Genomic DNA, 13,438 nt, shown 5'->3' on the forward strand with positions numbered 1-13,438 from the left:
CTCAACTTCTAGTGGAGGAAAGTGATAATAACCCAGCATCAGCTTCGGACAACTTCTCAACTGCGGAATCCTCCCTGCATCCTTCGCAGAAGGCAACGAGTGAGAATGGGTATTTTGTTACTGACTGTCATGAGGGGTCATCTACAGTGTCACCTGAATACGATGTGTGTAAATATGAGTCTTACATCAAACCTGTTCGCTTTATCTATGGAGGTAGATCACATGATGGATCTAACCATGGGTTGGTGTCCAGAAGTAATTATTCAAATTCTCAGGGTCCTACAAACAAGGAAATAGAAACAAAGTACGCAAGAAGGACAGCACATCGAAGATAAAGAGAAGAATACCGAAACTCTTCACTGTGTGGACTTAAAGAATGGTACCAAGACCTGAGGAGCAGGAAGTACCTACCGTGCCATCCAAACATACCGTTGACTCAGTTGATTACTGTGACTTAGAGAACAACATTAGCCTCAGTAGGTTAGAAAATAAGGACATATTTCAAACTGCACTACGTCTGGTGACGCGATTGACTCACCCTGAGGGAAATACAATTTGTTACCCCACGACAGAACAGACAGATTGCATGATATTAAGGGTAGAAAACTTGCCAACTGAAAAAAGGGAATTTTTTAAATTGTTGGGTATGGTATGGACGCGTCGTGGCGAGGGGCTAAAGTTGCATAACTTATACAAAGACCTGGTTCAGGCCCATGGCAGAGTGTATTTCGACGCTTACGAAACTGCTCCTAGGTGTTTTGTATTCACCAAATATTCATCGTGAAATTTATACTACTTAATTGTATGAGAAGTAGACTGGTTATGGCCGAACTGGGTAGATTGATTGATTGATGACGTTGGAGCACAAATTGCCTGTCTTCAGGAGCCTTATATCCATGGCGGTAAGATTCCCGGATTGCCAACGCATTGCACGACAGTCACAGGAACAAATGATGCTAAGGCGGCAGTTGTGGTAACAAATGGGAAGATCAAAGTCACACGTATCGCACACCTGTGTTCTGAGAACGTTGTGACAACTGAGGCTTTAATAAGGGGAGACGTCTGGATAATCTCCTCAATTTATGCCCAGTACTCCTTGGAAATTGAGCCCTTTCTTGACAATTTTAGGAACATAGTCAATTTTTCCAGACAGAGAAAATTACTAATTTTGGCAGATACAAACGCTAAATCCACGTTGTAGCATGCGGACAGGACAGATACAAGGGGGCTTCTAGCGAATGATCTTGTCAATGAGTGTCAGCTGGTAGTACTGAATAAGACAGGATATGGGCCCACATATAGGGGCCATGCTGGTGGCACTAGTAATATAGATATATCGCTTGCGAATGAACTAGCTTATCCCCATGTCGTGACCTGCCGGATTTGCGATGCTGCTTCACAAAGTGACCATAACATGATTATAATAGAGGTGGATAATTCTTATCGCTCAAATGTACAGGCAGATTCATCATGTCACCCACGATTGCTGTTTGAGAAGGTTAATCTGGAGACCTTGTTTAATGTAATAGATAGTTTCAACATTAATGAAGTACAAGGGAGTGGGGATTTTAGAGCTCACTTCCTGGTAGGTGTGCTGCAACAGGCGCAGGTTAGGGCCATTCCGTCTGAGTGGAGGAAGACAATCTCGTTTCCCCTGGTCCCGACAGTTGACAACACTAAGGCAGAAAGCTCGAGATGCCAGACGATATTACCAACTAGCAAAGATATATAATGAGAGGCATATAAGGCTGCAACTGTATTTCGCTGCCAAAAATAGATACAAGGATGAACTGCAGAAGACAAGACAGGTTTATTGGGACAAGTTTGTCAAGACAAATCTGTCTAAAGACATCTGGGACGAGCCATACAGAGTGCAAACAGAACGTGTCGAATCACCTCTGATTATGTCAACACTGCGGCAGGCAGATGGACGTATGACGGATGGATGGCGGTGTACGGCAGAATTTCTCTTGCATGGGCTGCTTCCTGATGATGATGATGAAATAGACGATGACGTTTAGCATCGTGATCTTCGCAAGCAAATTGGTGAAAAATACGTCAACGACCTAGCTGTCATTCCGTTTTCGCAGGAAGAGGTTGCATTGCCAATTCAAAACTTGAAAAATAAGAAGGCCCCTGGCCAGGATGGTGTGCATGCTGAGACCGTGAAGGCTGCTGCTGCTGCTGCTCCTCTTATTGTTCCGTGCCTGACAAAATTGTTTAACGATTGCCTACTGGAGAGTAGAATTCCGGTCACCTGTTAGTCGGCCAGTGTCATAATTATTAAAAAATCGGAGGATAAAGATCCGACGGATGCCAAGACGTACAGGCCAATCAGCCTAGGGAAGTTGCAGGAGAGACTATTGTGTTATAGACTTCAGACTCACCGGCAGCTGAGGGGCCTATTACCCCCATCAGTTTGGCTTTCGCCCTAAGAAATCTATTGAAGACGCAATAAACAGGGCAATCGAAATTACCAAGAATACGGACTGCAGTTATGTTCTGGCAGTGTTCATAGACATCTCAGGCGCCTTTGACAATCTCTGGTGGCCTGCTCTGTTCGCAAGACTGCGGGACCTGCAAATTCCAACTGCTTTGTACGCAAACTTTCTTGATTACTGCAGACATAGGACGGTAGAATGGAGGGCAGGGAATCAGACAGTTGTCAAAAGAATTTCTAAGGGTTGCCCTCAAGGCTCCATGTGTGGTCCCATTTTTTGGGACATTGTAATTGAACCACTGCTGGACATGATAGACAAGGATAGCAGGGCTTCAGGAGTTGTTGCATATGCTGACGACCTAATGGTGTTAGTATCAGCAAACTCTCTGAAACAACTAGAGATTATGACTTCTGACTTGCTTCATGACATTACTGATTGGTGTAAGAAAAACAAACTTACTGTGGCGGCGAATAAGACTGTGTATATGCTCCTAGAGGGTCAGCTGCTACGTAACCCAATTATTAAACTTAGTGACGTGTCACTGAAACGACAAGAGGTTACGCGGTATTTAGGGCTTTATTTGGATGAGAAGCAGTCTCCCGCTGAACGTCATGAGAGCGTATCACACTGCGCTATTTGAATCTATTACAAGCTTTGCAGCTAGTGTCTGGGCACATCGGCTGCACCTAGGTACCCACATACACATAGTTAGGCGTGGCCAACGGAGTGTTCTGCTCCGATTGTCAGGGGCGTTCAATACCACTTCCATCGAAGCCTTGTTTTTTTTGTGGTTTTAGGGCGCACAACTTCAATGGTCATTAGCGCCCTGACTACGTTAAGAATGCACCGCGAGGCACAAGTTTAAAACAACAACTAAAAGGGAAAACACGATAAGACAGACTGACAGGCATAGGATTAAAAAACAGTATCATCAAATGTCCTTAGAGAGGTTTGACAAATTGACAAAACGAAGAACGCGAGCAGCTGCTCGTGGGTCATCCGCTAAAATGGCATCTAGAGTACATGGCAGATCGAAGCCTTGTGTGTTGTACTAGGTGTATGCCCAATTGATCTTACCATCAAGCAACGTGCGGCACCCAACTAGTTGAGGAGAGGGGAAGAAGGGAAGGTGAGAGATATTACGGGGCAAAATCTAAGGAACATGAAGGATTTAAGAGACTGGAAGCTACTGACATGGCAGTCTGAATGGGAAGCGACAGACAAAGGACGACGAGTGTACGACTCTTTTCCTGATGTACGTGATAGATTAAGATTGCGACACTGTGATCCTACGCACGGTATGGTCCCTTTCCTGACGGGTCATATATCCTGGGAATTTACAACGAGTGGGATTATGTGAGACAGATGTATATGTGCGTGGTCAAGTCGGTACTCCGGAACACATCTTCCTACACTGTCACAGGCTTTCAAGGACACGACAACCAACTGTGAGTGAGGACTTACATGATTTAATAAGACAGCAGGATGAGTAGGTGAGGCTGAATAATTTAAGCAACGATATTTCAAATGTACTCAATCAACATTTTAGGGAGGATCGGCCTTACGCACAGGTCAGACTGGCTGCACAGGTTAGGCAGCATCAATGGAGCGACACTGACACAGACTCAAATTCACACTCAGACTCAGATGCAGTTGTGGATGAGGACATTGTATGAAGGTTCTGGCATCCCAAGAGTGACTGGCTCGAAGTCAATTCCGAGCCCTCGCACTTGGGTGTTCATGTATACAGGTAGTGGTAGTTGCACTAGTAGTAGTAGTAGTAGTAGTAGTAGTAGTAAGTAGTAGAGGAGTATTTTGGGCGCATGACAGCAAGGTCTTCGGCGCCCGTTCAGTAACATAGTGAGATGGGTGTCAAGAAAAATCCCAGAACAGGAATAGAAAACGGAACATAAAACACGGGGAACAATCGTTGAAAAATATGTGCTTACCCACACCGAAGCGTGGGATGAAGCAGGGTGTCAGCAGTAAAACATGGACAACACAGGAAGAAAATGGTAGCGGGAGCTATAACAATGTAGCAGATGGAAGTGGCTGGCTGACCGCAAGGAAAAAAGGGGAGGAGACAGCCACTCTGCAATACACTAAAACCTCCAGCCTAAAAGTTTAGGCCAGAGTCCAGACACATCACAAAACTTAAAACCCTATACACACACGTCTCATCATTAGCTAAAACAAAAGGCATATCCCCATCAACTTGTGCTTTTGCCCTTGAATTACGGTATAAAATGCAGTCTGTTAAAATGTGCCGGACAGAGATGTGCACACCACAAGCATCACAAAACGGAGGATCCTCACGCCGTAATAAAAAACTATGTGTGAGAGGACAGTGCCCGATCCGAAGACGTGTGAGGGTCACCTCTTCCCGCCTGAGCAAGCGGCAGGAGGAACGCCACGGCCGAGTGGTTGACTTTACCAACCGCAGTTTATTGGCCGTCACCGTCAGCCATTCGTCCTCCCACAACTCCATGCACTTCCTGTGGAGTGCAGCTATGACTGACTGCAAGGGGATAGGACACTGGACCACATCCTGCTCTCTGCAGGCCTCCTTGGCAGCCCGATCGGCCTCTTCATTGCCCCATATTCCTAGATGACCAGGCACCTAGCAGAAGGATACCTCTTTACCCCGACGTTGGAGCAAGTACAGTTGGTCATATATCAGCTGGACCATCTCCTCAGTCGGGTATAGGTTCTGCTGTGATTGTAAGTCACTAAGAGAATCGGAGCACTAAGAACTCGATCGCCCTGAACACGATCCATTTGCTCCAGTGCCTTCAGGATCGCGTGGAGCTCCGCTGGGAAAACGGTTTATTCAGCAGGGAGGCGAATCCGGGTAACATGATCAGGGAACACCACAGAACAGCCAAGGAAATTATTCTGTTTGGAGCCATCAGTGTAAACGACAGTGAAACCGTGATGGACATCTAAAATGTTAAACAGAGATTGCAATGTAAAATCTGGTGTGCCATCTTAATTAAAATTAGTCAAATCTAAAATAATATTGGGTCTCCGGAGGAGCCAAGGTCGAGATCTACTCCAACGGCGACGTAAAACACGAAGATCAGCCATAGACATCGCAGCGAGGCAATCCTGTGCGCGAATCCCATAGGACTGCGTCGCACGTTGCCGGCTATGAAATAATCGTGCCAGAGGAGGCTGAGCAACGGTATGGTATGCAGGGGTGTATGGTGTAGACAAAGTTTTACATGCCTGGCGTACTGTGAGTAGCCGTCGCCGCATATGAAGTGGCGGTTCACCAGCCTCTGCACAGAGGCTTGGTATGGGGCTAGTTTGGAATGCCCCAGTGGCCAACCGAAGCCCTTCATGGTGCACAACGTCCAACATCTTTAAGTAAGAATGCCTCGCAGACCCATACACCGTGCACCCATAATCGAGCCGAGATCGCACAAACGCCCTTTGAAACTGGAGCAGGCAAGTCCTGTCAGCTCCCCATGTACTGTGGCTAAGACATTTTAAAATACTTAAAGCCTTAAGTGACCGTCGTTTCAGGTCTTTAAGATGAGGTAACCACGTAAGCTGCGAGTCAAAAATGAGCCCCAGAAATCTCACCGTGTCTTTAAAAGTAAGAATAGTGTCCCTCATCCTCAACTCAGGAAAGGTTAAAATCGAACGAGAACGGTTAAAAAGAACACAGACAGATTTCTCGGTGGAAAACTTAAACCACTCTTCAGCGCCCAGTCATCCAAAAGTCTAACAGTAAGTTGCAACTGACGCGTTGTCGTTGCAAGGCTTGAAGACGAGCAAAACAAAGAGAAATCATTCACAAACAAGGAACACTGGACAGCACTTTTCACTATGGACGGAATGCTATTAATAGCGATGGCAAAGAGAGTCACACTTAAAACGCTACCCTGAGGGACACCGTTCTCCTGCTAAAAGCGATCAGACAGGATGTCACCAATTCGGTATCTAAAATATCGTGGCGAGAGGAAAGACTGAATGAAAAGAGGAAGACAACCACGAAAATCCCATTCGTGAAGCTGCTCCAGGATGAGACGCCTGCAAGTGGTATCACAGGCTTTCTCGATGTCGAAAAATACACCTAGAAGATGATGACGGCGTAGGAAAGCTTGTTGTATAGCCGCCTCCGGGAGGGCAAGGTTATCGAAGGTGGAACGAAACCTCCTGAACCCACACTGAAAGCGACTAAGGAGTTGCCGGGATTCTAACATCCAGACAAGGCGGCGGTTGACCATCCGTTCCAATGTCTTCCCCATGCAACTAGTGAGGGCAGCACTATGGTAGCTACTCGGGCTCGTGCGGTCTTTCATAAGACGCCACGCGTCAGGAAAGTGACCCGACGCCCAAATGGCATTAAAAAGTGCGAGGAGGGTTTCTTTGTTGCGCATTGGGAGGTGCCATAGCATACTGTAATGGATCCTGTCGTGACCAGGGGATGTGTCACGAGCTCCAGACAATGCAGAATCAAGCTCCCACATAGAAAATTGGCAGTTGTAAACTTCATGAGAGGTGGACTGGAAGTCCAGACTACATCTCTCAGCAAGGGCTCTATGGCACTGAAAACCTGGATCCTGACTGGTTGTTGCAGTAACTGTCGCAAAATACGCTGCCATAGTCTGGGCAATGTCTCGCGGATCCGTATGGAGAGTGCCATTATTCATTACAGCAGCCATGGGGCACCTCCCTCCTCTGCCAGAAATTCACCTGATGGTCTCCCACACAATGGAACTTTTGGTGTAACGATTAATGATGTTCAGGAACTGTTGCCATGACCTCTTCTTGCTCTCTCGAACAATTCGGCGACATTTTGCCCTCGCCACCCGAAAGGCTGCAAGATTTTCAGCAGTCGGCCGACACTTGAACCGACGCAGAGCTGCACGCCTGGTCCTGATTGCAGAGCGGCATTCGGCACTCCACCAAGGCACAGGTGGCCTTTTCTGGTGGCCTGTGGGCTGTGGAATGGATGCTGCAGCGGCGTGGTAGACCGTTTTGGTAATATGATCCACACACGCCTCAACATTTGCACAGTGTTCGGACTGGGCCAACTGGCTATAAAGTGTCCAGTCGGCTCCACTGAGCACCCATCGTGGTGGTCTCCTTTTGGGGCCCACGCCATCTGGCAGGTGAATCCAGATTGGGAAATGATCACTGCCGTGCAAGTCAGCAACCACTTCCCAGTGAGCACTGGGGGCAAAAGCTGGAGAGCAAAGCGAGAGATCAATGGCAGAGAACGACCCAGTCGCTGTGCAGAAATGAGTACTCTGTCCTCCATTGAGAAAGTAGGCTCAGGATGACATGAGAAGCTTTTCAATTGCTCTACCCCTGGGACAGGTAAGTGGAGAGCCCCGATGCACATTGTGGGCATTAAAATCGCCACAACTAATGAATGGCTGAGGACGCTGTGTAAGGAGGTCGGTAAGGGGCACTTCATCAAGTGCATCATGTGGGGGCAAGTAAAGTGAACAGACAGTCAATGGATGACGCACGTGCACGGACACAGCGATGGCCTGTAAAGTCGTCGTTAGCCAGAGAGGCGAGGAGTGGTAGTCCGTCCTGACGAAGATACCTACGCCTCCTCTAGCTCTCTCTCCACGCAGGTCGTCCTTTTTGTGGAGTGTATAGCCTCGTATCTCAGGGGAGTATGATGGATGGAAATAAGTCTCCTGGAGAAACAGTGATCTACCCTGAGGGAGTAGATGAAGTTCCTCCACATGCGTCCTGAACCCTTGCAAGTACCACTGAAGTATGGGAGCCATCTATGATGGGGGCAGCACTTTCATCCTGTCTCTCTGACAGGGCAGGGAGACCGCAGCAGGTGGAGGGGCAGGCGTGGGGCGAGATGAGTTCCCCACACATACATCAGATTCCATCAACTCTGGGGAAGAGTCAGATGAAGCCTCATGTAAAACAACATCCGCATGGTCAGACTGTTTACCACGGGATTTGGCCCGGTGTTGCTGCTGTACGAGAGCTTTCTGCGGTTTGGTGGTCTTTGGGGGAGCCGATGTGGCAGTGGTAATGGCTGTACTGGGCCTCGGAACCGCCTCAGCTGTTGGAGGCACCAGGGGCTGGCCCAAGTTCGTCACTGTACCCTTGTCTGTAGGGGCTATCGGCTCGCAAGTGCACTGACAGCTGCAGGTATTAGTACCAATACTCACCACCTCGGTCTGCGTTGAGGCATCGGTTTTTGGAGAAGGCTTTTGAACCAGGGATGCAAAAGATGTAGCAAATGTGGGAGGTTGCATCGACTTATAGATCTTCTTGGCCTTGCCATATGGGATACGCTGGGTTGTTTTTATTTCCTGTACTTTGTGTTCCTCTAAAAATATTCGGCAGTACCTACTCCAAACAGGGTGGTTTCCAGAGCAATTGATACATCTGGCTGGAGACGAGCAACCAATTCCTTCATGAGCAGCCTTACCACAGGTGCCACAAGTCGCTTCGCCTTTACACCCTAAGGTGGTATGCCCAAAACGCTGGCATTTCAAATAGCGCATTGGGGTCGGGAAATAAGGACTCACACTAAGGCGAAGGAAGCCAGCTTTAATATGTTCCGGAAGTTTCGTGCTACTGAAGGTCAGAATAAAGGAGTCGGATTTGACAAAATTGCCATCAACCCTCTTCATGATATGTTGGACATCAACGATACCTTCCGGAGCCCATTCACGTTGCAGTTCGTCTTTGGGAATGTCGACTAGATTCCGGCATGTCACAACACCTTTGCTCTAATTCAAGGTGCTGTGCAGTTCAATGTCTATGGCATACTCCCCAAGGCATTTAGCAGCTTGGAGGTTAGTTGCTTGCTGGGGAGTGGAAGTTTCCACTTGCAAGGTCCCATTGTGCAAACGCTTAACTGATTTTTCAGGAGCCACAGATGCCCTCGAAACCCTTTTGTATATATAAGGGCGAAACCTTCTCAAAACTACCCTCCTTCCGTTTTACAATGAGAAACACGTTCTGATTACCAGAATGCATTCTGTTACTAAAGACTTGACTTGTCAAAGATGTGTTGCAGTCCGGGGGACTGACTGCATGAGCCCTCTTCAGAGACTGGGTGTTAAAACCTTCCAGCGGCCCACTCTTTCCTCTGGGAGGAAGAAAAGAGGATTGCGAAGGATCCATCTCGGTCCCACGAGCAGCTAGGGAACTAGAAGTCCCCCTAGACAGAGCCCCACGTGCCTAGGTAAGCCTTATACAACTGGGGTGCAGCAGGTGCCCAGAGGTTGCCCTCTTGTGACTGTTCCACCCCAACAGCCATGCATCTTATAGGCGTGCAGCACACCATAAGATTGAGGGGTTTTTATAGAGGTTTACCTTCCTCGCAATCCAGGCGGTCAAGCCAAGATTACCATTCCCTGCATCACACAACATTCCACCGCCGCACCATATGGTGGTCGCTGAAGCATGTCCGGGGGTTAGGGTGACAGGTGACTGGCGGCGCTGAGCAGTCCCCAGCTCAGGACCCCGGGGTCACCAAGCCCGTACTCAGCAAATGAATGCTGAGCCCCTGGGGGCCGAGGTAGGTGGTGTGGGAGCAACAGCGAGAGAAGTGGCCCCCATCGTCAAGGGGGCAGGTGAGGTCCTCTTACTCTGAGACCTGGCTGTATGTGGTGCAGCTGAAGGAGCTGGAGCCGAGTGACAGTGGAGGCATAAGATGACATCATGTGCATGGGATGTAGCCGTTCAAATTTCCACTCAGCCACAGTGTAGGTCAGTCGGTCCAGGGTCTTATATTCCATGATTTTGCGTTCTTTCTGTAAGATACTGCAGGCTGGCAAGCAAGGTGAATGAGGCTCTCCACAGTTGACACAGATGGGAGGTGGGGCACATGGAGTATCGGGTTGAGATGGGCGTCGGCAATCACGACATGTGAGGCTGGAAGTACAGCAGGAAGACATATGGCCGAACTTCCAGCACTTAAAGTGCCGCGTCTGGGGAAGGATATAGGGCTTGATGTCACAACAATAGGCCATCACCTTGACCTTCTCTGGTAATGTATCACCCTCGAAGGCCAAGATGAAGGCACCGGTAGCAACCCGATTGTCCCTCGGACCCTGATGAACGCGCCGGACGAAATGAACACCTCTACGCTCTAAGTTGGCGTGCAGCTCGTAATCAGACTGCAAAAGTAGGTCCCTATGGCAAATAACACCCTGGACCATATTTAAAGTCTTATGTGGTGTGACGGTAACATTAACGTCCCGCAACTTGTAACAAGCAAGTAACCTGCGTGACTGGGCAGAGGATACTGTTTTATCAAAACTGACCCAGAGCACATTTTGGACAAGCCCCCCACCTCCCCAAACTTGTCCTCTAAATGTTCGACAAAGAACTAAGGCTTCACGGGTAGAAAGGATTCCCTATCAGCTCTGGTACAGACATGATACCTGGGCAAATACATGTCACTGTCATTCATTGCCTTTCGTTCCTCCCATGGTGTGGCCAGGGATGGGAACGATTTGGGGTCATAAACGTTAGCTTTAAAATGAGCCCTTGAACGCTTAGAGACTGCTGGTAGCTGGCCACCATCAAGAGATGATGTGCCACGCTTCATTGCGTGTCATCCACCCTGATGCACCTACTCCAACCAAGGGCCCTTCCCATGGGCGCCACCCACCCACAGCAAGGGCCACCTGGCAGGATGGCCATTGCCAGGAGTCCTGATTCCCCAGGGAGATGGGCATCTACGACTTGGCATACATGGGGAGTAAATGGCGCAGGCATCAGTAGAGCGACCCCTGTGTTGTCAGGGGCCTACAACCAACAGGGTAAATGGCGGCCCCACCACAACGGACTGTTTGCCGTGCTGGATCTTAGGTGCAAAAATGTCCAAGGTCGTCGTCGCAGCTAAAAGCAACACTGCACAGTGTTGGTTTTCGGAACCCGAGGTAATGATTAATAGGGACAGGCGGGGGCATTCGTATTGCGACGCTAGAGGTGTAATTCTCGGATCGTTGCAAGACGAACAGAAGTGAAAGCATTTGCCAAGTATGTTTTCATTAATCAAGAACGAAAGTTAGAGGTTCGAAGGCAATCGGATACCGCCCTAGTTCTAACCATAAACGATGCCAGCCAGCGATCCGCCGCAGTTCCTCCGATGACTCGGCGGGCAGCCTCCGGGAAACCGAAGCTTTTGGGTTCCGGGGGGAGTATGGTTGCAAAGCTGAAACTTAAAGGAATTGATGGAAGGGCACCACCAGGAGTGGAGCCTGTGGCTCAATTTGACTCAACACGGGATACCTCACCAGGCCCAAACACCGGGAGGATTGACAGATTGATAGATCTTTCTTGATTCGGTGGGTGGTGGTGCATGGCCGTTCTTAGTTGGTGGAGCGATTTGTCTGGTTAATTCTGATAACGAACAAGACTCTAGCCTGCTAACTAGTCGCTTGACATCCTTCGTGCTGTCAGCGATTACTTTTCTTCCTAGAGGGACAGGCGGCTTCTAGCCGCACGAGATTGAGCAATAACAGGTATGTGATGCCCTTAGATGTTCTGGGCCGCACGCGCGCTACACTGAAGGAATCAGCGTGTCTTCCTAGGCCGAAAGGTTGGGGTACCCCATTGAACCTCCTCCGTGCTAGGGATTGGGGCTTGCTATTGTTTCCCATGAACGAGGAATTCCCAGTAAGTGCGAGTCATAAGCTTGCGTTGATTACGTCCCTGCCCTTTGTACTCACCGCCCGTCGCTACTACCGATTGAATGATTTGGTGAGGTCTTTGGACTAGTACGCGGCATCGACTCTGTCGTTGCCGATGCTACCGGAAGGATGACAAAACTTGATCATTTAGAGGAAGTAAAAGTTGTAACAAGGTTTCCGTAGGTGAACCTGCAGAAGGATCATTACCGACTAGACTGCATGTCTTTCGATGTGCGTGTCGTGTCGTGTCGTGTCGCGCAACACGCTACCTGTATGCCTCGCAGTAGCCGTGCGCCGCGTGCGGAACCACGCGTGCTTCTCAAAACTAACGGACATGTTGTGTGGTACGAGCGCTGAAGCTGTGAAAGGGCTGGCCTGCGCCACCTGGCGCCTAGCGCCGGTTTTGAATGACTTTCGCCCGAGGGCCTGCCCGCTCCAGTGTGGAGCCGTACGACGCCCATCGGCCGTGAGGCCGTTGGACAAAACACTAGAACTGGGGCCGTCAAACGCCTCAGTCCCGCCAATGCAACTGTTTTGAAAGAGACAGTGGAAACTAAGAAAAAAGATCACCCAGGACGGTCGATCACTCGGCTAGTGGGTCGATGAAGAACGCAGCAAATTGCGCGTCGACATGTGAACTGCAGGACACATGAACATCGACGTTTCGAACGCACATTGCGGTCCATGGATTCCGTTCCCGGGCCACGTCTGGCTGAGGGTCGGCTACGTATACTTAAGTGCGCGGCGTTTGCCCCGCTTCGGAGCCCTGGGAGTGCCGTGGCCGCCTGTGTGGCCGGCCGAGTCTCCTCAAACCTGCGATGCGCGCCCTTCGCCTGTCGGTTCCCATACCGGTACTGCCTCTGTAGCGTGCACAGCCAGCTGGCCGTGTGGTGTGGTGTGCGCGACACCTCGTACAACGACCTCGGAGCAGGCGAGACTACCCGCTGAATTTAAGCATATTACTAAGGGGAGGAAAAGAAACTAACAAGGATTCCCCAGTAGCAGCGAGCGAACAGGGAAGGGTCCAGCACCGAACCCCACAGGCTACCGCCTGTCGTGGCATGTGGTGTTTGGGAGGGTCCACTACCCCACCAACTTGAATGAGGCCACGGCCCATAGAGGGTGCCAGGCCCGTAGCGGCCGCTGCGAGCGTCGGCGGGACCTCTCCTTTGAGTCGGGTTGCTTGAGAGTGCAGCTCCAAGTGGGTGGTAAACTCCATCTGACACTAAATATGACCACGAGACCGATAGTGAACAAGCACCGTGAGGGAAAGTTGAAAAGAGCTTTGAAGAGAGAGTTCAAAAGTACGTGAAACCGTTCTGGGGTAAACGTGACAAGTCCGAAAGGTCGAATGGG

The 13,438-nt window shown here is 49.5% G+C and overlaps 1 pseudogene; it reads left to right on the forward strand.

Moving 5' to 3' along the window:
- Positions 1-12,649: 12,649 nt before the first annotated feature.
- On the forward strand, positions 12,650-12,804 carry LOC124803758 (annotated as a pseudogene).
- Positions 12,805-13,438: the final 634 nt, after the last annotated feature.

This window comes from Schistocerca piceifrons, chromosome 6 (assembly GCF_021461385.2).
Source record: "Schistocerca piceifrons isolate TAMUIC-IGC-003096 chromosome 6, iqSchPice1.1, whole genome shotgun sequence".
In the NCBI taxonomy this organism is placed as follows: Eukaryota; Metazoa; Arthropoda; class Insecta; order Orthoptera; family Acrididae; genus Schistocerca; species Schistocerca piceifrons.